The sequence below is a fragment of the Carcharodon carcharias genome, chromosome 1 (genome assembly GCF_017639515.1).
Source record: "Carcharodon carcharias isolate sCarCar2 chromosome 1, sCarCar2.pri, whole genome shotgun sequence".
Taxonomy (NCBI): domain Eukaryota; kingdom Metazoa; phylum Chordata; class Chondrichthyes; order Lamniformes; family Lamnidae; genus Carcharodon; species Carcharodon carcharias.
In genome coordinates, this window is record NC_054467.1 from 205,085,596 (window position 1) to 205,113,015 (window position 27,420).

Genomic DNA, 27,420 nt, shown 5'->3' on the forward strand with positions numbered 1-27,420 from the left:
CAAGAATGTCACCTTGTCTATAGTTCCTTGTTATGTTGAGCAGTGTTCATGTCAATCAGATGAGAAACATTGTTTCCTGCACAAAACGTTACTCTCCAGGTCAGCGATGTGTGCACCTCCATGTGGCTTGCGTTTGCTGCAAGAATTTTGTATCCAAGCATCACTGGGTTCCATGACGTTCTCTGTGTGCTCTAAGCACCTTTGGGGCAGGGCTTACCCCCCATCTTGACACCATTCCTGACAGGTGGTGTGATGCTGAAGGGAGCTGTTGGTGAAGGCTGCTAAAGGACCAAGTTTTCTTAAAGCCCATGTGGCCACTATATCTCAGCAGCATTGCAATGAAATGAGCCTCTGCACAGAGCGCATGTGCACTGCCCTCGGCCAGACAGGTGTCAGACGTTCCCAGATGCAATTTGAAGATCTCGGAAGTGTGCCCACTGCATCACATCATCATCCTCCTGGAATCGTGAGGCAATGAGGGCCTCATGACTACTCCTGCCTCGTATGACCAATGCAATGGCCTCTTTGCCTGCACCCTTGCCTACCAGGACCTCATTCTTCAATTCCTCTTTAACTCCCTCCTCATCGGAGAAGACCTGCAGCTCTTGCATTTCATCATCATCCAGGTCCTCACCCCTTTGCATCACCAGGTTGTATAGCACATAGCAAGCCACTATGGTGCATGACACCCTCTGGGGAGTATACTGGAGTGCTCCGCCAGATCTCTCCAGGCACCGGAAGCTCATTTTCAGGATGCTAATGGTATGCTCAGCCAAACTCCAGATTGCAGCATGAGCCTCGTTGTACCTTCTCTCATCAGGAGTCTGAGGCCACTGCATGGATGTCATCAATCACGTCCTTTGTGGCTAGCCCTTGTCCCTGATGAGCCAAAGCTGCACCCTGTGTTATCCCTGGAAGATGTTAGGGATCTGAGAAGTGCTGAGAATGTATGAGTTGTGGACGCTTCCGGGGTATCTTGCATGATCCATTTGTTATGGTCGCAGACCAGCTAAACACTGAGAGAGTGGAAGACTTTGCGGTTCACGTACTGGACTGCTTGTTGCCAGGGAGATTTAAGAACCACGTGAGTGCAGTCAATGGCACCCTACACCTGTGGAAACTCGGAAATCTGAGCAAATCCCAGAGCTCTTGCTTTCTGGCTTGCCTGATCCCTGTCGAAATTGACAAAGTTGTGTGCCTTGATAAAAAGGGCGTCCGTGACCTTTTAGATAAATTTGTCGGTGGAGGCTTGTGAAATCCTGTAAAGATCCCTAACGGAGCCCCGGAAGGGGTCACTGCTGTAGAAATTGAGCATGGCGGTAACAACTCCAAAGGCAGTGGGTGCCCTCCAAGTCTCCATGGTGTCAAATTTTGCTGAAGGTTGCATATGTACGTGACCAGTTCCCTTGATATGCACAGGCATCATCGTCACTGTTTCTCGCTCATCTGCTGGTAGCACATGCGCCCTCTGTAGACCCTGTTGTTCTAGCAATGCGCCTATGAGCGACAGCTCTGTGGGGTTCATCCTTGCATATGAAAGAGACTGTGCCGTCCCTTGGTTTTCAGGGTTCTGCTCCTCCCTTTGGAAGGCCAGCTTCCTGCGCTGCATTCTTCTTCTCTCCCGCTATGAGCAATCAGCAAATTCACCAGGTTCCATGTTCCCAATGGTCTCCTGACTGCAGTATCAAAGAGAGAGACACAAGGGTCAGAAATTATCTCTTAAGAACCACTTTTGGTCAAGTGATTGCCTGGGGCTGCCTCTCAAGGCCCCTTAACACATGCCAGAGAGTCCAGACCACCACATGGATGCCCAGTGTTTAGTGCGCATGATGGCTCACAATGCCTACACCCCAGCACTGCCCCACACCATATAACTGAATAGCGGCAGCTTCAGACACTCGACTGCATCCTGAACTCTCATCTCAGGTGCAGGCATTTCCTAACCTGGACTCCAAGGCTTTGCAGTTCGCTTGGACTGTAAGGGTAGCTTTTCAATGTCAACTGAAACATAATGCAAGTGACTAGGAGCACACCCTTCCATTAGTTCTCGATTGCCAACTTTCCCAATAGGATCTTCAGGCTTATCCAGCCTTGCAATGGTTCTGCAGTACCTTAGCACTCATTCAAGTTTGAAGTATGAGCGCAAGGAGTCAACAGTAGAGGAGCAATCATTGGCACTAGTGCTGCTTGAGTGGGCACAATTGCTTGATTAAGCTGACTCCAAACATGTCAATTGAGCTCAAGCTAAACAGTCTCAGCTGCGGTGGAGAGCTCATCTTTGACATGTTTTGTCATTAGCCCAGCCATTTTCTTCCCCATGTGGTTTTGCTCAAACTTCAGTTGGTGCTGCCATGACACCTCTCCCCCGCAGCACTGTCGCTCTCTCCCCAAGGTTGCCTCCTCACCCTTCTCCCCAGCACTGTCACCCTTGGCACAATGTCCCCTTCTCCCTCTTCCACCCTTGCACTATCGTCCTTGCCCTGGCACCAAAGCCAGCCACGAGCAAGCTGTTGTGGAGACTTGCCTGCAACCCCTGCTGAATCCGCAGAGCCACTGGGATCAGTGTGAGCACTGTGCAAAGTTGTGTGCTCTTACCTCCAGGTTCTCATCGAAGTTGAGGTCACTAGGTTTACGCCTTTTAAAGGCATGTGTAAATCACGCCATCATGAAATCATGCCAGTGTGGGATTTAAATTTGATGTGGGGGGATGATTCCGGTGTTTGGCCACAATGCAGATTTATTACAATTAAGTTCATGAGGTTCGATGGAAATGCAGCCCACCATTGATCAGGGGAGGCAACAATCACACCCTGGATTTGTGTGGTCGGGAAACGCAACTCAGGCCTTCTCGTGAGATTGTCCAATCTCACCATCGAATGGGGGCAGAAAATCTCATCTTGTGTGTCACCTCGTTACCATCTCATCAACCAGAGGTTACAATTTATCAGTATTTATTTCGCTATAGCACTCTTAATCTTGAAGCCTTTCATTAGGCTACTAATTATTTAGCTTTAGTGAAAAAGGCCTCAACAACTAAAATGTCTGTTCATAATTGTGACCCCCATGTGTGGTGACATCTTACTGAATCAATGCTGCATTGTTTCCGTTGCTTTTATATCTATCCTGTAATGGAATGCTCACAATCACACATAATACTCCAACGGTAGATGAGTTAAGTCCTCATAAAATGCCAACATTACTCCTCGTAAAATGCCAACATTACTTCCTTACTTTTATACTCTAAACCTTCAGATACAGAACAACATTCCATCTGCATTTTTTATGATCTTATCTATGTGTACTGCAGCTTTATTGCAGTACACTAACCTAGTGCTATTCATCACTCTGTTTCTTTACCCCATTTCAAGAGTTACCATTTAAAGAAAGAATCTAAAGTCTGTACATTTAAGTATGATGACTGTCAAAGGAATGAGAGGAGAACCGAACACAGTAAATTGCACAAAACTGTTACTTGGTAAACCAGAAACAACCAAAAATCCTACTTCAGAAAAGCTAATTTTAAGGAGCACCTTAAAGGAGAAATACAAGATAGAGGGGTGGAGGGGGTTAGGAAAATTCCAGATCTTAAGGTCTAAGCAGCTGAAGACACAGCCAGTGTGGTTAAATTTATGGATGCCAAAGAAATCAGAATCAGAGGGACACAGAGATATTGGAGGATTATAGGGCTGGACAATATTACAGAGAGAGGAGAGGCAAGACCATGGAGGCATATGAAAACAAGAATGAGAATTTTAAACTCGAGGCATTGCTTAATTGAGAGCCAATGTAGGTCAGCAAAGGTGGTGACTGAATGGGGTTTTGTGCAAGTCAGAACAAGGTCAACAGAGTTTTGGCTGACATCAAATTTATGAAGTGTAGATGAGGGGAGGCCAGTGAAGAGAGCATTGAAATAACCAAATTAACAAAGGCATGAACAAGGGATTCAGCAGCAGGAGAGTTCAAGCAAGTGCGGAGTGAGGCAATGTTACAGGGAATAGGCAGTCTTAGGCCTGGCGGTTATTTTAGGCGGGGGTTGGGGGAAAGCGTGAACTAGGACTGATGGGCTTCCATCTGAGATCCTGCCTATCCTGACCTCTCAGCTGGGGTGGGCGAGGCCTCAGCTGGGCTGCCCGCCCTTGTCCCTGTTGATGCACTTAAGTGGCTAATTGTTGGCCACTTACAGGCCATTTCAAGCCCAGCCTAATTTTTTAGGTGGCAGGAGGATCTTCCACGTGAAGGGGAGGCCTGAAAATAATTGGGCTTAGGCCTTGGGCTGGAAAGGGGTGGGGGCTGTCTGCACCAGAAGCCCCCTTCTAACTTTGGACGCTCTGCACTTAAGGTCTGGTGGCCGCTGGACCTCCCTCTCTGCCCCGCCTTCTCCCCCGATACCTCAATCGCCCACTATTCACTCTTCTAGACCTTCTCTACCTTCCCAACCTGAGACCCTGGAAACTCACCTTTAATGCTGTCACAGGACTTGTGTCTCATTGTCTTAATAGAAACATAGAACCATAGAAAATAGGAGCAAGAGTAGGTCACTCAGCCCTTCGAGCCTGCTCCGCCTTTCAATATGATCATGGCCAAATCTCTATCTTAACGTTGTACTCCTGTGCTCTCCCCATGCCCCCTGACACCTTTTGAGTCCATAAATCTATCTATTTCCTTCTTAAATATATTCAGTGACTTGGCCTCCACAGCCTTCCATGGTAGAGAATTCCATAGGTTCACCACCCACTGAGTGAAGAGGTTTTTCCTCATCTCAGTCTTAAATGGTCTATCCCGTAACCTGAAACTGTGACCCCTTGTTCCAAAATTCCCCTGGCCAGAGGAAACATCATCCCTGCATCCAGTCTGTCCAGCCCTGTCAAAATTTTATATGTTTCAATGAGATCCCCTCATTCTTCTAAACTCCAGTCAACCCAAACTCTCCCCATACAACAATCCCATCATCCCAAGAATCAGTCTGGTGAACCTTCACTGCAGTCCCTCTATGGCAACTATATCCTTTCTTAGGTAAGGAGACCAAAATTGCACACAATATTCCAGATGCAGTCTCACTAAGGCCTTGTATAGCTGCAGTATGACATTCTTGCTCCTTCATTCATGTCCTCTTGCAATGAAGGCCAACGTACCATTTGCCTTCTAAACTGCCTGCTGCTCCTGCATGCTTACTTTCAGTCTTCATGAAGTTCCCCTTCTGTGCACTGCAGGTTCTGTCGCTGCAGGGATTGAGAGCTGCCAACCAATCGGATCACAGAATTACAGAATTGTTACGGTGTAGAAGGAGGCTACTCGGCCCATTATGTCTGCATTGGCTGTCTGAGCATTTTAACTTAATGCCAATCTCCTGCCTTTTCTTGGTAACTCTGCATATTGTTTCTATTTAAATAATCATCCAAATTGAATCATCCAGATTGGCTGGCAGTACTCTAAGGCAGGACTTTCTTCTGAGTGAGGGGCAGAAGACCCTCCCCCATAGCCAATTGACACTCATTCAAGTGTAGAATGGCTGCGGGGCAACAGAGTCGGCTGGGATCGGCTCTTTGGATGGTGAAATGGGAAACTTCGCCATCCGAAATATCCTGGCTTTAGTGATAGCATGGAAATGTGGTTGGAAGGCCGTCTCAGAGTCAAGCATGACAGCAAAGTTACGAACAGTCTGATTCAACTCAGACAGTTACCAGGGAGAGGAATGGATTTGATGGCTAGGGAATAGAGTTTGTGCTGGGAACTAAAGATAATGGTTTCCATCTTCTTGGTATCAAGTAGGAAACAAAGGCTAGGATTTTCCCCTCAGCGATTTGGGGGCAGGAGTTGGCTGGCCAGCCGCCACCAAGCCGGTGGGGCCCGTCCATAATCCGAGGGCAAAATTGTGCCCAAACAATGGGAAGTATTCAAAGAAATGTTTGGAACCATACAATGCCAATTCATACTCCAAAAAGCAAATGCTGTACTTGTTCAGTTAAACAACCATAACGTAAGAGACAGCATTAAACTAAAATAAAAGACCTGCAGAAATGCAGAAAAACATGGAAAGTCAATTCACTGGAAGAGCTCTGTAAGCAAAAAAAGATAAAAATAAAGTAATAAAAGGTGTTTAAAAAAAGGGCTATAAAAATCACAAGAAATATCAAACCTAACTTTTTTTTAAATAAATGCATTAAGACAAAGAAATTGGTATATGGGAATATGGGCCCAGTAAAGACAGATCCAAGTAGGATTATAATCAACAATAAAGAAATGGTATACTTATTAATTACCTTGCATTCATAGAGGGAAAATACTAGGTAACTTAGAAGTAATTCAAAGGGAGGAAATTAATGGACATAATAATTTAAAAATTACATTGTAAAAGTAACTGGTCTGATCTGATTATTTCTCCTCCATGGTATTAAAATAAATACATGAAAAAACTGCAGATGCATTAATTATAAATTTCCTAAGTTCTCTAGATTTTAGAATTGTGCCTTTGGGTTGGAAAAGTTACCAATGTCACTCCACTATTTAACAGTGAGGGTGAAACTTATAACCACAGACCTGTAAGGTTAACATCAGTTGTGGGAAGTTACTGAAATCTTTTATCAGGGACAGAATATTTGAGCATTTGGACAAATGTGAGCTGATCAAGCAAAGTCAGCATTGATTTATGAACGATAGGTCATTTTTGACTCATCCAGTTGAATTTTATGAGCTGGTCAAGAGCATGATGGATTTTTCTATATGTACCTGAAGAACATATTTGATCAAATTCCACAGAAGAATGATTAGGACAATGAAATTTTGCTGAGTTGAAGGTAACCTTGAGACATTGGTTTGTGGTTAGTTGGGAGTTAAGCAATAGAGATTAGGGCTATAAGGAATGCTAACTAATTGGCAGGTTGTGACAAGTGGCATTCTCCAGGAATCTGCACTGGGGGCTAAGTTTATCACCATAAGTACCAATGACATGAATGAAGGAATAGAGTTTTATAAACTTTCAGATGATCCTAGAATAGGAGATAGGCACAGGAATTTGCAACGGGACAAACGCAGCCTAACCAAGTAAGAAAAAGGTACTCAAAGTAGGGAGGGGTGAGGTCATGTATTTTGGACCAGAGAAAGTCAAATTAACATATTTCAATCATGAGTAGGAACTGTGGAGAAGAAAAGGGATTTAGGTGTCAATGTCTAAAATTCACTAAATGCTTGTGTTCAGGTATAAATAGGAATCAAAACACTATTGGACATATTTATTCCAACACCCTTAGGCTAAATTTCAAACACCACCAATGAGCCCATATGTTAGGGCACCATGCCATCGGTAGCATATCCACTGCTGGTCTGTCACCCCCACCATGATTTTACTGGCAGCAGGGGAGATATCAGGTGGGCTGCTTGTCCATGCCCCAATTGAGGCTCTTAATGGGCAATTATTGCCCAATTAAGGACCTCATCCCACCTCCAATCTAACAGACAGCAAAAGAAGCCTTCACCCAGAGTGTAGCAGGCAGGTTTAACCCTGCAGGCTGCTGGTCAGTGAAAGGCCGGGCGTGGGGGGGGGGGGGTGCGCAGCGGCGTCAGAGGATGTGGGGGAGAAAGTGGGGGGGGGGCGGTGCCTCCTTCTCAGGCCCCTTATGCCCATTGCAGTCCTCCACCCACAGTTTTGCCTCTCTACATCCAACCCTCCCCACTGCCCTATCCAACATGCCCCACCCTGCATCGCAACCCCTTTCACTGGGGCCTGCTGACCTGGGCCCAGTGAGATCCCAAACTTACCTGAGTTTTGGGCAGCCATGGCTCCTCTTCCTTCTGGACCTCCTGCAATACTAACAATGGCCACCGATCCTGGTGTAAGGTGGAGCTGCTGGCTTACGATTGGCCTACAGCTCTATGAGGCAGGACTTCGCCCTGGAGAAGGACAGAAGTGCCCCCTCGTGCTAGATAAAGGGCTGTTGCCCTAAAAATTGAAGCAGGGCAAGCTGGCCAAGTGTAGATGGGTTTGCCCCAAAATTTATGCTGGGTTCGGGAGCCCACTCTCCTTGAGCCAGATGGAAGGAGACAATGTATTTGCTAAATGCTTTCCATTCATAATGATCTGAGAAACAGAGTAAAAACTAATGGAAATAATATAGTTTTCTTTGCTGATCGTAGATAATCTCGATGGGTCTTGTTATTTGCAGGGATAGCACACCCTTGCAGCTGTAGAGTTTGACAAGAGTTACCTCCAGCTGCAGAGGTAGCAACCGTGGCATATCTGCTGAGATGAAACATCATGCTCAGTATAGTGAGAACTTTGATCCCTTTTAAACTCATGGGTTGGACTTGGCAAGCCTCATTAAAAAAAAAATGACTGTGTCCTCAGTCACATATATGTTGAAGAGCAAGAACTTTTCTTACTGCAACAGTTAAGCCACACAATATTACGCCGTCTAACTGATATCAATTCTCTACTATAATTAACAGGGCATATTATGGGAAGGTTACAACAATGTTAAACTAAGTGTAAGAGATTTTGTCTACATGGTATTTAAGCTAAGTCGTTAAATAAGGCCGTGATGCATTATATACAGGAGGATCTCATTAATTACAACTGTAGGTAGAGTTTAAGTTCACCTATCATCATGACTAGCTTTCATTTGTTTTCTTTTGCTCAATACTATCGGTGCCAGAAACTACATGAAGGCTCATTTTTATCCTTAGCCCATGTGGGAACAAGGATTCAATGGTGATAATGTCCCTTATATTTGTCTGTCAAAGATTGTTCTTGCCAATTTTGCAGAAGTATAATAACTTTAAACAGCCTCACACAGCTCCTTCAATTCTCAATTGGTTGGAACTTAACTCACCTGCAACAGGAATGACTCTAAGAGCTGCCTCACATAAGGAAAATGAAAATTTTGTTAATGTCCACGGCCCTAAGCATCTTGCTGCACTGTCACACTGAAAGATAGGGGAACAGTTCTATTAACAGAATGTACCCTTTAGTTTTCATCGAGGCCTTTCACATGCCTCTTAATTAGCTTTATGTTTGTTTTCTGTTACTGAAAAGCAAGAAAGGGAGAAGAAGCATAACCTTTTTTTTATCTGTCATGGGATTTGGGTGTTGCTTGTAAGGCCAGCATCTGTTTCTCATTCCTAGTTGCCCTTGAGCAAGTGGTGCTGAGCCATCTTCTTGGGCTTGGCCTAAATAGCCAAGTGGTTATGGTATTGGGTTTGTAACCCCCAGATCAAGTGTTCAAATCTCACAATGGCAAACTATGAAACAATGTAATTTTAGCTTGGCCTAAATAGCCAAGTGGTTATGGTAGTGGGTTTGTAACCCCAAGATCAAGAGTTCAACTCTCACAATGGCAAACTATGAAACAATGTAACTTCATCTGAAACAGATGGAAATGGGTTTGTACTCAAAAGAGCTGAGCCATCTTCTTGAACTGCTGCAGTCCGTGTGATATAGTTACACCCACAACACTGCAATGCACCCATACTGTACACCCAGCAATGATGAAGGAAAGAGAAAGTATTTCAAGTGCAGTATGGTGTGTGGATTGGAGGGAAACATGCAGCTTTTAGTGTTCCTGTGCACTTGCTGCCCTTTTTCTTCTTGGTGTTCTGGATCATGAGTTTGAAAGATTCTGTCAAAGATTCTACCAATATTCTTTGAAATTATGTTCAAAGGCAGGGAAAGTACCATGTTTGCTGTGGATTTCAAATGATGGGGATCTGGGCTATTGCCTGTGTTATGAGTACCTCTTTACTACAACTTGCTTGTGTTAGAAGATGACACAGTCAACACATTTAAACAGAATACCGATATGTATTGTGGCTGCATTGCGTTGATTTCTCATTTATGTAAACAAATTGGGGTAGATCTTGACCTTGTGCAATAATCTTAAGCAGGTGATTTTGAATTGACATTCCATTTGACATCTCTTCCACTTTTTATTTCATTAAAATTCAATAGAAATAAAATTTGGGAGGTGCGAAACAAGCTGCCAACTTGATATTACCCACTTGTACTATTGCACAAAGTCGAGACCTACCCACTTCTCACCAGCTGTGAAAGACTATATATTCCAGCAACAAATAAACTTTTAACCAGATATTTTTCCTGCAACTGTATGATTGAATTTGAAGAAAGTTGAAACGTGATTTTGCGAAATGCTAATGTTAACCCATCCAATGCAGTGAACACAATTGATTCATTGGAGACTGCTATGTTCTGAGTTAAGGCATGAAGACACATCACATGTTGACTTGATGCTATTATACTGAAGCTAGATCACTCATTCAAGTCATTGTCAAATCATTCATTTAATTTTGTGAACAAACTGGCCTTTAAACTTTTCTCTTCCTGCACAAGAAAACTATTTTTAAAACTTCCATCCATTTCCAAAATTAACTGTGAAAAAAAAGTAAGCAAAGGGTTTAAAAGCTAAACATTAGGGCAGGAAAGGTTAGGAAAGATAGAATAGTTCAGAAAGATTAGATTAGGTAGAAACAAAGAAAAAGATTAAATAGGACAGATAAAGAATAGGAAATAGAGAAGAGCGGAATACTGATGATATGTTTAACAATGATTAGAATTCAATTTTAAATATTTGATTTTAAGTAATATTACAATGATAGCTACTCCAGAAATCCATGATCCTTGCCAAAAAGATATACTTCATGCAAATATTACATTTATGATTAATTTGGAAAAGGGTTTGGCTATTCTGGATGCGCATAAGAATGATTTCTTAGAAAGTAAGCACTTGCTGCTGACATAGCACGCCTAGAGGAAGACATTATTTGTTAGAAATAAATTATTTAGTCTGTCCTCAATTTAGCCTTTTTGCCAAGATTGTAATTTTACATTTATCACATTCTTGTGTGCAGCATTCCCAAAATATACATTTTGTTTCTAATAAAATGGTGCCTCAGTGATTACCATTGCAAAATATTTTGTCGCTCCAAATTAGTTCAATTGAAAAATCATGACAAACTTTTTTATAAAAGCTCGTTAATAGTAAGTTAATGTCAGCTAATTGTCAATTCCAATGAATACTGAGTGCATTCGCTAAATTGGAGGTAAAAAATTGTTTAAAATAATTAACTTTCCTTCTATTACCATCTTCCTTTGTTTTTATTCCATCGTTATCATTATGATCATTATTCTCATACCTCTCAAAGGGTCGAATGGCCTATTCCTGCCCCAAAGTCCTATACCCCAACATTACACCCAATGTGCAGCTTTCCGGCAGGTTCTGTGTGAGGCCAATAGGGACAGGTGGTTTATTACTTTAGAGAAGCTCAAAACTTTCACATTCCTTACCTTCCCCATTCATCCCTTCTTTATATAATCCATAGGGTTAAGTTTTCAAAGCCAAACTTAAATTTCATCTAAATAGTGAATGATTTTGAAAAGGAAAAGGGGAAGGAATAACTTTCACTGCTCAGTGAGAGTGTTTAAATTTAAAATCATTGCAAATAGAACAAAGGGGATGGCTATATGTCTTTTTTTTGTATTTAGTGGGATTGTTAGAACAATAGCCTCACAGAAACAATGTTGGAAGTAAAATCTCCATGATAGTTGTTAAAAGGGCAGTGGATAGATTTTCAAAAATGCAACATTTTAAAGAGCATGAGGAAAGGATAGAGGAATAGTAGTAAGTTGATGGCTCTTTCAGAGAACCGACAAAGGTGAAGTAAGCTGAATTGCCTCACTCAGTGCCGCCTGTGCAGGCAATCTTAGCTTTCTACCCCAGCCCAGCATTATTCCTCTGCCTTCCTATTTTCATGCCAGCATCCCAGATTTGATCTCCTTTGGCTAAACCTATAGATCTCCTTTCTGAACTCTTGGCACACTCATTGAGGCACTTATCTCTGCCTCCTTCTGAAAAGCAACCACACCAGGTCTATCCATCATGCTCATTAATTTTCCCACCTAGTGTACCCCTGGAGCTAACCTCTCAAATCCCCTCCCAAATTAACACTTTCCAAGATGCTACAGTAAGCAATGTCAGAGCCTATATTTTCTAGTGAGTACGAGCCTAGTATTCTGATCCCGGGGAAATTTGGCCCATTCATGTCCAATCATAAAACTGAGTACAGATTCAATCCTTAAAGACCTGAAACTCATTGTAAAGGGTGGGGAATGTGGTGGGGAAGGAGCAGTTGCATAATTATGTAACACAGTATGTAAACTCGGTTTCCATCACACATCCGGCAAAGTTACAGTGGCAGACGAATTCCAAAGAATGCCCTCCTCTCTCTTTGTTTAATATACAAAACATAATACCCACTGTTCAACTAATTATTTTAGTTTTATGCCATTCTACTTGATACAATGCTTTTTTAAAAATTCATTCATGGTATATGGGCTTTGCTGGCTAAGCCAACATATATTGCCCATCTATAATTGCCCTTGTTCAAAAGACAGTTAAGAGTTAACCACATTGCTCTAGGGTCTAGAGGCACATGTAGGCAAGACTAGGTAAGGAAATTACTGAACCAGATGGACTTTTATGACAATTGGCAATTGTTTCATGGTCATCACCAGACTTTAACTGAATTTAAGTTTCACCATCTGTCATGGTGGGGTTCGAACCCAGATCCCTGCAGCATTACCCTGGTCTCTGCACTACTAGTGCAGTGACAATATCACTAAACCACTGCCATCATTTGATAGTTGAGCTAATTGAACCATACAGCTATAGAAATTTACAACATAGAAGAAGTCATTCAACCTATCATGGCTGCACTGGCACTTTGCTGGACTACATCAATTGCCCCGTGTTCTAATGTGTTTTTTTTTCTGTTTCAAAAAGCTATCCAATTTTCACGTAGAAGAACTTTCAAACATGAATGGTGCTCTGGAGGACCACAGATCTAACTGGTTCAAGCATTGGATTACTGAGACTCCCACAGAAGATCAATTCAGTTTCAATTTCTCACCATATCAGCTTGGAATCAATTTGATTTGTAAAAAGAGCCTGCTTACCTGCACCCAAGGGAAGATACTGGTTAGATGATCTTGAGACAAATGGCAAATGATGGATTTAGCCATCACTGGGCAGACAGCAGGGAACAGTCATTCTTCATTAAATGCAAAAATTAACAGCAAAAATTCAGCATAAATTGTGCAAGTACATTTTTATGACCTCCAGATAACAACATTGGTAGTTACAATGACTCACAGGAATATACATTGACCATGGAAACTCTTTTTATTCCAATAAAGGTATACATGGAACCCTGAAGAGATGTGTGCATGTTGGTGTAACCAGCAAGTAAACACTTTTAAAGACAAAAGAAAAACACCTGAAAATTTGAAAGGAAAACAGAAAATACAGGGAAATGCTCAGCAGGTCTGGCAGCATCTGTAGAGAGAGAAACAAAGTTAATGTTTCAGGTCAGCAGAGCATTTTGTCACAACCACGCAAAACACATTTCTTTAACGTGGTCTGTGAGCTAAGAATTTGCATGTGTGTATGTAGCCCATTTTAAATGCATGAGTGGTTCAATTTAAAATTATACCAGCAGACAAGTTAAATAAGATAAAAGTTAGTTAATTACAAAAAATTACACTTAAAGTTACTCAACAAAAAAGTGATGAAGTTATTAACTAAAATATAGATACAAAGATTAAAAGCAGATAAAGATAAAAATAACTTAAAGATGGGATTTCAAATCACTTTCAGGGAGGTATTGTTGTGGGCCCATTGCTTGAATTCCTTCTTTCTGAAGTGAAGGAGTTGAAACTTAAGGTTCGGTTTAGCAGCTGCGGTGAATTCTGCAGTCAACCTTTTGGATTTTGCCTTTTTTCAGGTGGACTCAGCAGGTTTTTGGAGTAAGTTTTTGGAGAGGAAGAGAGAGGCTCTCTTGCTTCCTCAACAGTTCTGCGGCTACGGCACTTGAAGATTTCCTGGACTACTTTGATAGAACAGCACTTGATGTCTTAATACCTTCCTCTTTGACTCTCGGTGGCTGAGAGAAAGCCTCTCTGATGTCTCTCAGAGCTCTTCTTGGGGGTTCCTGGCTGTTTCAGCTGGGAGCTGTGTGCTGCTATTGTCTCTCACACTGCCATACAAAAATAAAGTCTTACACCCTCCTTTATATAATCCAAAGACACAAAAATGGCTGCTATGTTAATTTTCAAGGAGTCATTGCATCACTAAGCAAAGATGTTAATTATTTTGTGATCCTTTAATGTCCTTTCTTGTCTCCTGTTTTCTCTCAGAAGCCAACAGGCTTCCACACCTTTTTAGAGGATATAATGGACATCCCTCAAGGAGTCTTTTGCAGTTTAATAACTCTTTGTAACCAGCTCTAGAGATGTGAGTCTAACAAGGTTAGAATAAACACAGAAAGGTGCCATGTTGTCTGTCCATACATCCAATTTGAAATAGGCTTTTGCTTAATGTATATATTTGAAAACAGAAATGTGTCTTTAAGTCCTTAAAATCTCTAATATCACAATTGAATGTTCGTGACAATTTACTTACAATAACCATATAGGTAATTCCTTCCCTAATGTAATTCAATCCAAAAAGAAAAAAGACTGCACAAACTCAATCCATGATGAAGAGGAGATAGAAAAACCTTCTCTTGAATTATGTTGTCTTCTCCCAAATCTTTCTTGAAGCTCCACGGGCTAGATATTATCGGAAACCATAGCCCTCATCCCCCTGGCTAAAAGGTTGGTTGGCGGATGCCCATCCACGATCCTGACGGTTGCCCCACAGCAACTTAACACTGGGAGTAGTGTTAATTGCCTTAAGATGAGAGTTCTGCTGCTTTTTCTGCAGGAAGCCATCCGGTCTGTAGTCCCAGCAGTGTCGGCCAGGAGCAGTGACCACTGCTAGGACTACAAACCCTGCCACACCGAGGAGCACAGGTAAGCCTAGGGATGGGGGTCTCAGCGAGGGGGTGAGGGGGGAGTAGAGGAATTGAATAAGAGGCTGGGAGGAGGGTTAAAGGGAGGGATGACCTTGAGATGGGAGTGCCTCTGATGGGCTCAAGGGACCCACAAAAGGAGGTCCCCTCCTTGCCCGACACCAACCTGGGCAGCTAAAGCTACCGGGCTTCCTGGATAGCTTGGGTGCCTTCCTCCCGCACTAGTGGCAGTGGTTTGAGGGCCTTAAGTGGCCATTAATTGGCCACTTTAGGGCCTCAATAGCCTCAAGAACGGATGGGTACCCTGCCTCCACCACCCCCCCGCACCCCCCCCCCCCCCAAATCATAGTATATCAGACAGGTTGGGGGTGGGCGGGTAGGCAATGGGAAGGCTACCGGTTGGATTTTATTTGTCCTTATGCCTTCAAACTTGCCAGCATTGAAGTGTAAAATCCAGCCCATGTTTGACTTCCCCCAGTCAGATTTCTGCCACTGCCATAACATTGAAATACCAGTTACCAAAGTCACAAATCACATCCAGCGTGATTGTGATTATGGTAAACTATCTCTCCTCATCCTTTTTAACCTTTTTGCAGCCTTTGACATGATGACCACACCATTCTCCTCCAACACCTCTCCTCCATCATCCAGCTGACTGGGCTTCCCCTTGCCTGGTTCCATCTCTATCTATTCAGCCATAGCCGGAGAATCACCTGCAATGGCTTCTCTTCCCATTCCCTCACTGTACTTCTGGAGTCCCCCAAGAATCTCACCTGGGTCCTCTTTCTCATCTACCTGCTGCTTCTCAGCAACATTATCTGAAACCATGTCAGGTTTCACATGTACGCTGATGACATCCAGTTCTACTTTAATGCCACCTCTCTTGAACCTTTGAAGGTTGTCTGACATCCAGCACTGGATGATCAGAAATTTCCTCCGGCCAGGTATTGGGAAGACTGGCCAATGTGTTCAGTCCCTATCACAAACTCTATTCCTTATCCAACCCTCCCTCTCTGGACATTTTCTGAGGTTGAACCAAACTATATGCTACCTTCACACTCTATCTGACCCTGAGATGAGGCTCTGATCCTATACTGCTCAAGTACCAAGACCACCAACTCCTACATTGCCTGTCTCTATCTCTGCCTACACTCAGGTGCTGATTAAACTCATATCCACACCTTTGTTATTTCTAGACTTGACTACTTGGTCTCCTGATCAGCCTCCCATTTGCCACCCTATGTAAACTTGAATTCATCTAAAATTCTTCTGCCATATTGGCACACTTCTATTCATCCATCACCCCTGCACTCGCTGACCTACATTGGCTCCCTGTCAAGCAATTCATCACTTTTAAAATTCTCATCCTTGTTTTCAAATTCCTTTGTAGTCTCATTCCTTCCTATCTCTGTATCTGCCTCCTGCCTACAACCCTTTGATATCTCTGCACTCTTCCAATTCTGACCTCTTTTGCATCCAGGATTTTAATCACTCTGTCATAGGCCTTCTGCTGCCCATCGGGCCATAAGCTCTAGAATTCTCTCTCTAAACTTTACCCCTCGCTACCTTTCTCTCCTCCTTAAAGACACTCCTTAATGCCTGCCTGTTTGATCAAGCTTTTGATCATCCTGCATGGATGAGTGTCAAATTTTTGATAATACTCCTATGAAACAACTCAGGATGCTTTACTATATTAAGGGCACTATTAAATTGTTATTATCATTGTTGTTTAACAGACTTGGTTAATAGGCTACCTCATAAACTGGCTTCAATGATTGGACAATCAGAAAATTAATCCCAATATAAAAACCTATAGGAGGGGTTTATACATTCTTTTGCTCTAACCATGCAAGTGATGTCTTGATTACATAATAATGGCCCTGATTTTGCAATAGTAATGTCGTTGAAGTTATCAGCGTTCACTGTCATTAACCCTCTGAAACTAACAGCAACTCTGGTGTCCGCACATGAATAATGCAAAAATCCAGAAATTTCTCTTGGTGATTCTATGATTTTTCAAAGTGTGCACCATTCAAGTCCCCAAGACTGCATCACAGAAATCACTGAACTGATGAGAACTTTTACTTTTATGCTATTAGTCTTGCCATAAAAACACTTTAAAAATTTACACTTAGGTGAATGAGGTGTAACTGGGTTTTGAACAGTGTGCAAAGTTCATAATTAATGCTGAACAGTCTCAATGGCCTGAAAGATTAATTTAAATTTTGTGGAATTACAAATTTCTCCATTATGATAAAAGAAAACACATTTTTAAAATTACATTTTTTGCAAGTTTGTTCATAATATTTTATTTTTTTTTTATTCATGTCTAAATCCTAATCATTGATTTTTTTTCTCTGCAAAATTTTAATTAAAGGTGAAATCTTCAGTGTATTTTGTTACCTGGTTGCTGTCTTGTTTTCTTATTCTGCTTGATGACGTTGTTATTGCTGGACACTTGGAGAACCATTTGACTTGGCACCAGAGACAAACTGATGTCAGGAAAGTGGAAATCCATACCACAAAGATCTTTGTGGGCTGTTTTGTTTCAGGTTAGCACTGAGTGCTGTCACTTCACTTCTAACCACAAAGTCCAGGCTAATGATCTTTCTTTATCGCTCCACTGGCAGTCTCAGCCAACAGAATAGGTTTTCTGTCCTGAACCCTGATACTGATTTCAACTGCAGCGTGCTAACAGGTTATTGCTGCCTTTATTAATGTAGTAATTGGATTGATTGTCCCTCCCTCCTGTCTATCAATTGTGGGTCAATGCTAAGGAGCGTGGCTTCCGGTAGACAGAGGGCACTAAGCCTAAGTTTATCTGCACCAAACTTGCTACTACCTCAAGTTATTACAGTTGGCAATAAGGGTAAAACCGACTTACGCTGCATAGTTAACTCTGGTTGCTGTAACACAAAGTTGAGAAATACCTGCCAATTATGCTGTTGTTCAGGAGGATTGATCCGTACAATGCAGTTGCAGAGAATTGGAGTCAGTTGAGAGGTTCGGTTTATATTTCATTCTGAATGAAATTATTGCTAAAGATAAACATAGGGATATCCTGCTGTGTGTGTGTGTGGAAGCAAAACATATATCATAGTCTTATCAGAAACCTGACTGCCCCAAAAGTTTATCTGCACCAAACTTGCTACCACCTCAAGTTATTACAGTTGGCAATAAGGGTAAAACTGACTTACGCTGCATAGTTAACTCTGGTCAGCATTAAGTTGTACAGCAAGTTAGTGGTGCTTGTGAAGTCACATTTTCAGCCAATATCTTCTGTAATTATGCAGCGCTTCAAGTTCAACACGAGAATTTGTGCTCCGGGTGAACCTCTTGCTACCCTTGTGGTGAACCTGGAACAGCTGACTGAGTATTGTGAGTTTGGGGATGCCTTGAATGATATGCTGCAGGACAGACTTGTATGTGGGGTGAACGACAATGCCATACAACTCCACTTGCTTGTTGAATCGGATGTTGATTTTAAGTGTGCTCTGGAACTTTCTCTCACTATGGAGATTGGCATAAAAGATTCTCAGGATTTGCAGCATGTGAATAATTGCATGGTGTACCACGTTGGGCAGAGGTCTGCTGCTGAGCATAGCACAAGGAGGGGCACAGCCGATTTTCAGCACAATTCCCTGTCTACCGAGCAACAAATCAGCAAGCCTAATAACAACATGTCAGCTGACAAGGTACGTATTTGTTACAGATGTGGCAGGAATCACGGAGCAGACATATGCAGATTTAGAGAGGCAGAGTGTATCTATTGTCACAAGAAAGGGCACGTGGATATGCAGTGCAGAACAAAAAAAAAACAATCAAAAAAGCAGAGAATGAATCTGCTTGAGTCAACTGGCACTGTAGAAGCTGATGCTGCTGATGCAAACTCTGTGTATTGGGTGACAGCTGTCAAAACTGAACCCATTGCAGTGACTGTGCAGGTGAATGGCAAGCAACTGCAGATGAATGTGGACACCGGTGCTTCACGTCCTGTTGTTGGGGAACACACATTCAAAAGCCTCAGTGAAGGGATTCAGCCATTGACATTGGAGCGCAGGTCCACCAAAGTGAGGACAAACACTGGAAAGCCCATTTATGTCAAAGGTATTGTTGCTATTCCAGTCTGCTACAAACAGCAGACAGCCCAGCTTCCTGTGGTGGTCATAAAGAGGGAGGGGCCCAGCCTTTTAGGCCGAGATTGGCTGCAAAAAATAAAACTAAACTGGTCAGAAATATTCCATCTGAAGTCCAATGGAATTCCAGAGCTCTTGAAGAAAAATGGCACTGGTTCTCAAGATGAATTGGGAAAACTGAAGGGCATGCAATCTAAAATACACATTGACCCCGATTCAACCCCGCACTTCTTCAAAGCCAGGCGGGTAAAGTTTTACTCACTAATAGAAAAAGTCGAAGCAGAGTTCTGTAGGTTGGAAAACCTGGGAATAATTCAGCCTGTCTAGTTTTCTGAGTGAGCCACACAGATCATCCCAGTTGTCAAGCTAGGCCAGACCATACGTCTATGCAGTGACTATAAACTGACAGCAACAGCACTGCAAAGTTAGACAAATACCCCATTTCTAAAATAGATGACTTGTATGCCAAGTTAGCAGGAGGCAAATCATACACAAAGCTAAACATGAATCATGCCTATTACAGTTGGAATTGGACAGCACCTCAAGGGAATATGTGACAATCAATACTCACAAAGGCCTCTACCAGTACACCTGATTACCTTTTGGAGTTTCATCTGCAGGTGCAATTTTTCAGCGAACCATGGAGAGTCTCCTGCAGGGACTTCCACCTGTGGCCATGTACTTAGGTGATGTCCTCATCACTGGACTGACTGAAGCTGAACATTTAGCCAACCTTGAGGAAGTCCTGAAAGGATTTATGGAAGCAGGTGTGCATTGAAGCAAGAAAAATGCACATTCCAGGCATCTGAGGTGAACTACCTGGGTCACAGAGTGGACGTTATGGGGTTGCACCCTGTTGAAGACAAGGTCCAAACCATTAAAGATGCACCATCAGCCTCTAATGTAATAGAACTTAAGCCTAGGGATGATAAATTATTACAACTGTTTCTTACCTAATCTGTCCACTGTGCTTGCACCACTCCACTTGCTGCTGAGGAAGAAACACCGCTGGTCATGGGGAAGAACTGCTTCATTCAACATGCTTGATGTTACATTATGACCCAGCTAAAGAGCTAGTGCTGACGTGTGATGCTTCTCCCTATGGCATAGGAGCCGGACTGGCACATCAAATGGTGGATTTCAAGAACACTCTCCCATGCTGAAAAGGGCTATTCTCAGCTGGAGAAAGGAGGACAGTCAGTTGTGTTTGGTGTCAAGAAGCTTCACCAATATCTGCCAGGTGACATTTTGCAATTATGTCTGACCATAATCTTCTGACAGATTTGGTCAATGGAGTCAAAGCTATTTCACCTATAGCTTCAGTGAGAATCCAGCGTTGCCCCTTACACCATCAGATTATGAGTGCATATTCATGTACTGCCCTGGCTTACATATTGCCAATGCAGACGCACTCAGTCATCTTCCATTACCTGGCAGTCCTGCTAACACATCTTCTCTGCAAGAGTTAATATTGTTGTTAAATTTTTTAGATTAATCACTTGTATCTTCTAAACAGATAAAGGATTGGACGAGCAAGGACCCAGTACTGTCAAAAGTCAAAGACTTTATTTTACAGGGCTGGCTAAGTATACTGGTGTATGATGACCTGTTCCATGTTATTCCAGAAACACTGAACTGAGTTGTCAGGATAGAATCTTGCTGTGGGGTGCCAGAGTTGTAGTCCCTTCCCAGGGCAGAGAGTCACTCCTGGCAGAGCTCCACAGCTCACACCCAGGCATATCAAGGATGAAGTTGTTGGCATGGAGTTATGTCTGGTGGCCAGGAATAGATAGTGATATCAAAAACATGGTTAAACAATGTTCCATTTGCCAGCAAGACCAGAAGATGCCTGTTTCATCTCCACTTCACCCATGGCCAGACTGCATTTTGACTATGTGGCACCATGTTCTTGTTACGCATCGATGCACATTCAAAGTGGCTTGATGTCTACGGGGTAAAAATACCAACTTCAGCTGAAACTATTGAGAAGCTGCATCACTCCTTTAGTATACATGACTTTCCTGAGATCCTTGTCTCTGACATTGGAACAGCTTTTGCCAGCTTTGAATTTCAGAGGTTCACTGATATGAACAGTATTTGGCAAATAAAGACTGCTCCCTGGCATCCTTTGTCAAATGGTATGCCGAAAGAGCTGTCCAGACCTTAAAAGCCGATATGAAGAAGTTGTCTGAGGTAATTTGGAGTCTCTTCTTTCCAAATTCCTTCTGAGTTACTACACAACATGACAGACTACGACAGGATCCACGCTGTCAGAGCTGCTGCTGAAGTGCCACTTGTGCATGTGCTTGGATTTGGTGTTTCCCAATTTGGATGGGAAGATACGACAGAAGCAAACTATTCAGAAACTGAAACATGACCTACACAGAAGCGTTTGTACATTCAAAGTAGGCAACCCTATAACTTTGGAAGCGGACCGTGCTGGACTCCAGGAGACATCGTTTCAGAAACAGTTCCACTATCATTTCAAGTTCAAGTTGAGAACAGAGCAGTGTGCAAACATGTGGATCACATTTGAGCAAGAGAAACATCTCAACAAATGCGGGATCAACCTGTGATTGATGTTTCAGTGACAACTCCTGAAGTGTGTGGTCCCTCTGGAGCTGCTATTCCTGACACATCCAAAGAGCTGTTGAATATAGAACCACCCAATTCCAGTGACACCTCTACTTATGCAGCTCAAGGCTCCATTGTTCCTGTATTGCTCTGACCACCCCCGCAGAGCACCTCAGAGACTTAATTTGTAGTCATAGCATGGAAGTGATTGCCAAAGAAAGTTAAAGACAAGAGAACAATGTTTTGTTAGTTTTCAGACATATTGTTGTAGTAAACATATAAGGAGCTTAAGGGGGAGGAAATCTAGTAATTGGATTGTTTGCCCCTCCCTCCTGACTGTCAACCGTGGACCGGCATTAAGGGGCTTGGCTTCCGGTAGACAGAGGGCGTCGAATCTGTAAGCATTGTAACATGTGTCCTCAATTAAAGTTGCTTTTCTGCACCAAACTTGCTCCTACCTCATGTTATTACAATAAAGAAAATTAGTTATTTTGTTGTTTACTGTATGCAACTGTTTCAAAGCTGCCCAACACCATAGATTTTGCACAGTTCCAGTGTGGACAGGTCTTTAGCATTGGTGTAAATTAATGCCTAATTGTAAACACAGTAAGAGAATATTGAAACACATTCATACATCAGGGATATTAGCATGGCCTTCCCACCTCAAAGTTTCACCATTATCTGTTTAATGAAAAATTGCCTTCAGCATAGCAAAAGAGCTAGGGCAGCCATCAATACATTTAATAGGTAAGGAATGAATGAACGTTTAGAATGCAGAACTCGCTGCCACGAGGAGTAGCTGAGGACAATAACATAGATGCATGGAAAGGCCATTTCAAGAAATATATTATAGAGAAAGGAATCGAGGTATCTGTTGAAAGGGTTTGTTGCAGAATGTGAAGCAAAGGAACCATCATGGACCTGTTAGACTGAATGGCGTACTTCTCTGCTGTATGTGCTGTACAATACTATGCACCTAATGATGTGCCACTCACCTTAAAGTTCTAGACGTGCAAGTCATCTACCCTGCATACTCACCAACAATGGTTTAATCCAGGTCCTCGGCATATTCCCTGTGAGGCGTGAGGCTGATTTCTGCTCCGGGATGCTGAGTGACAGGCCAGCGAAACCATATAGTGACAGTATTCAGTAACCTTACTTACCATGTTCTAATTTGCAAGTGAACGATTAGGTCTATTAGCCTTCTCTTCTCAGAAAGCCATTCATTTATTTTTCCCAGAGGTTTAGTTCTTGGCCATTTTATAATGATTCATTATATTACAATCTTAACATTTGCTTTCCACAGCAATTTGCAATATTACCTTTCTTATACACTTGGCATTTCCAATCTATCTCTGTAATACAATTACATAGAATGAAAACAGCCCATTCTTTTTGCAGTTCTACAATTTCACATAGGCATAATTTTTTTCTTAAAAAATGAGATTCAAATATTTTCCTAACTGTCAAAATAAAGTTCAAAGTTGGAAAACAGAGTAATAAAAGGAAAATAATGTGACCCATTAAGTATGCTGAAATGGCAATGGCAGCTGTAAATTCACACAGAAATTTAAAATGTTAAACTGTTAGATTTGAGATTGATTTAAATATTAGAGTTAAGTAACTTATCCCAGCCAGTGAATACAGTTTACAATGTGGGTGTGATCACAGCTCAATTCACACAGGTGAGACTGAGAATGACAATTTGCATGTATTAGTTTGCATGTAATATTTGACAGCCTTATCAAATGCTCCCGAAACTATTTAAAGACCTGTTAATGTAGAATTGTCAAATGAGGGTAATGTGTTTTTGTTTAACAGACATAACAATTTTCTGAACACATATCAGGTGCAAATTCACAGCTCCACCAAAAGTGTCATCATAAATACTATACATCTTCAGGCTGCTTTCTTGATTACATGCTGTCCAGCTCCCTGGGTATCAATAATATATTGCCGTTTCAAATGGGTACCAAGTGTACACAGCCTGGCCGATAATAGTTTAGGAATAAAAATTAGTGTTGGTTATACTGTTGTATAAACACATACCATGTTTGTATCCTTTCCTTGAACCTGCATTGAGAGTGGAGAGGAGGGTTTTTGGAGATAAACCCATTAAATGCCTTTTCATGAAAGTAGTTAGAAAAGCTGTACTCTTAACCTCAACTATTGTACACCTCTTTGCTGTCATCAATCCTTTATTCAATGATGTGCAGAATAAGATCAACTTTGGAAATCTGAAATAAAGGCAGAAAATACTGGAACTGAGCAGCTCGTCCATCAGTATGTCAAAGAGAAAAGTAAGTTCATACTTGGGCGAGGTCCATGATTGGCATTGGTGTGGGCACACGGGAGAAGCCTCTGATAAAACCAAAAAAGGGTAGGGGAGGATAATTAGAGGTCAAGAAATCAGATCTTCATATCAACTTTGCAATATTAGTAGTAGATTTTACCTGTGAAATTATATGTTTTGAAGTCATTCAAAAATAATTTGTCTCATTGCCTGTCATCCATTAATGGAGGAGCAGAAATGGCTTCACCTAAATATTGGGAAGAAGTGAAGCCATTGTCTTCAGCTGCCACCAGAAACTCAATTTTACTTAACACTGACTTCAATGCAGGCTCTCATACAGGCAACCAATCCTAATCCCTCAGTTTTCTACTGAGGGTTAAATTATATTTGCCCTCATGACAGCATATGTCTTGATTTTAACACGATGAGGCTCCTGAGATTTTGCATTTAGGGTGTTATAATGAATGGGCTGAAAATTGGGAGTGTTTTATATTTGGAATAACTGCCCTCCATGCAATTCTCCAATCTGCGTTTCTATCACCATCAATGGAGCCTCTCAATTTTTGGACTTTTATCTCATTTACCTCCTGATATTCTTACTTCTGAATAGTTCCATTGCGGGCGGGAGCGGAGAATCCAGCAGCAGGCAAAATGTTGGAAATCCACCAGCCTAAAAACAGTTTTCAATTCACCTGATAGCAGATTAATCGTGGGTTGGTTATCCCACCGATTAGTGGCATCAACGCCATTTGCATTCAATAATGTCCCATGAATACTCATTAAAAAGCTGCTCCCCAGACTCTTGTCATGCCTCCCAATCTTGCATCACGCCAGCGAGAAATTATGTCGGCCTCAAAGCTGTTTGAAAGGGGCTGGCGTGCACAACTCAGACCTCAGTTCGCTCACAACTTTGAAGTGAGTGCAACATACATAGCCTGCCTGCCAAAGCGCTGCACTGGTCTTGTTGCGATGAACATTACTCTGCTGAAGCTGCAGGGTTGGTCTGCTCCTGATCTTTTCCTACAATGTCCCGAGGAACACCCCTGTGCTGTGGTACTCATGTAGGACTCCACTTTCAGACAGTGACCCGTAATGCGGCCAGGGTTGGGGAGTGCAGGGGCAGAATTTTACGGCAGTGGGATTTTATGTTCCTGCTGAAGTCAATGGGGTTTATAACAGCTCGTCACATTATACAGCCCCGTCCCCACTGAAACGGGGCTGTAAAATTCTGCCCCATGGGTCTGCTACTCCTAGTGGCTGAGGCCATTGTCCATAAGGACATCACTGTGCAGTGGTAGTCAGGCAGAACTCCACTTTCAATAACTAGAACTTCAACTGGGGGCATCCACTCATTGACCATTGTCATGAATCTATTAATGTATATAATATATTGGAAAATATTTTTATTTTAAAATAGAAGCATACTCTGTGGGTGTCTCTTAATTGGATTAAAGTCAGCCAGTCTGGGTGCTTTGATGGGTACTAGTTTTGAAATGTGAGAGATAGCATGTATTTGTGGTTGCTGTTGCCTTAATGGAGATTAGCTTGGGAATTTGTTAAAAGTTATGGTATTAGTAATTTGTACCCATATGTACATATATTTTAACCTTTGTGAATTAATAAAATGTCCCATTTAGTTTAATTTAAAACCTCGAAAGCTAGTGGCCTGATTCCTGAGTTTAGGGTTGCATCTCAAACATAACACTTAAAATCATTTGTCATGATAGTTGTTTAAAGTTTTCCTCTGAGGATTTTTAAATAACTCCGCTTTACCAACTGCATTGGTCATAAAACCACGAGCAACTGATTGGTTTTAATATGCCACATCAGAGATTGGAGCACAGGGCTAGGTTGGGTCACACATCTCAATGAAACCTGAGCATCCCACACAGGGGTCAAGGTGTTACATATCTGCAATGCCATCTTGGTCACTTGATCTGTGTACTTATGTCTCAGGGACAAGGTGGCATCATACACCATGCAAGGAGGTCACGAAAAGCTATGGACCCTTACGACATGGAGACATTCCAAAGGTGTCATCTTCTGAGCTTCACTTTCTTGCCCCTTGAATCATTAATGTCTTCAGTATTTCTTTTCAGAGAGAAGGCAAAATCAGATATGGAAACAGGGCTCAATGCTGTCTTTGTCAGGGTCCTAATGCAATGGAGGAGGCAAAGGAGGGAGAGCCAAGGCCATGTGCAGCTCCAACAGGAGGCCACACCTGACGGATGTGGTCAAGCAGAGCCAGAGCATGAACATGAGGGTCAGAAGGAGAGACCCAGGTGATAGAGATGAATTGCCAGACTTGGGGTTTATTGTAGGAGAGTCTACTATTTACAAAGGAGTGAGAGGGAATGCCATGCACAGCTGCACTTGTCGCGATCTCTGGTACATTGCATATGCCACATTCTTTTTGAAGACCTGATGCCAGTGGCTTTGAAGGTGACCGCAGCGCACAGTCTCTCAGTCGGCAACACACTGATGCGTAAAGGATCTCATAGATGCCCTTTACAGGAAGGCCCATCATTATGTCAGGTTTACTCTGGACGAAGATAGCCAGGCTGTGAGATTCACCAGCTTTGCCACCATCTCAGGCTTCCCAAGAATGCAAGGTGTAATAGACTGCACCCATGTGGCTATATGGGCTCCATGGCAGCAGGCCCTAACGTTTATTAACTGCAAGGGCTCTAATTCCATCAATGTACAACTGGTGTGTGATCACTGGAAGCGCATACTGCACATTTGTGCACAATACCCTGGGAGTTGCCTTGACTTCTACATCCTTAATCACTTCCAGATGCCTGAGATTTTTGAGGGGCTATTACATCTGCAAGGATTGCTGCCTGGGGATAAGGGGTACCCACTGAAATGCTGGCTGATGACACCAGCGTGTCGCCTTCAGAGTCCATCTGAGGAGAGGTACAATGCTGCTTACAGCACCACACACTCCTTTATAGAGCAGACCATAGCGTTTCTGAAGATGCACTTCAGCTGCTTGGGCTGCTCAGATGGCTCAGTCCAATACACACCTGACAGGGTCTCCTGCATCATTGCAGTGTGTTGCACCTTTCACAATCTGGCAATGCAAAGAGATGACCCCCCTGCCAGAGGATGATCTGGAGGCGGATGAGAGCTCATCGGAGGATAAAGATCTGGAGGCCCAAGAACCTCAGAAGGCTGCTGTGGGTCAGTATGAGCACAATCATGAGGGAAGGAAGATGTGAGAGACATACCTGTGATATGTTAATTGCTGACAGGTTCCAGGAAGAGTAAAGTTAAGTGAGGGGATCTCTCCTAATCCTCAATGCCATTTTCTTTTATCTCAAGGGAGCGGGTCCCACATTCACACTTGCATGTTTAACATCATGAATCACCAGGCCATGATCCTTGCTTTGGTCTGTGGGGCCCTGTGATTGAGCTCACTCTGGGAACTGAGAGCCCACTTAGGAACAAGAGTGATACGAGAGAAGACTCAAAGCTTTCGCCACCATCTAATGACGCAAATGCTGCTGCAACTGAGATGTGGACAAGCCTAGGGATCTCCTCCTCCCGTGCATGACT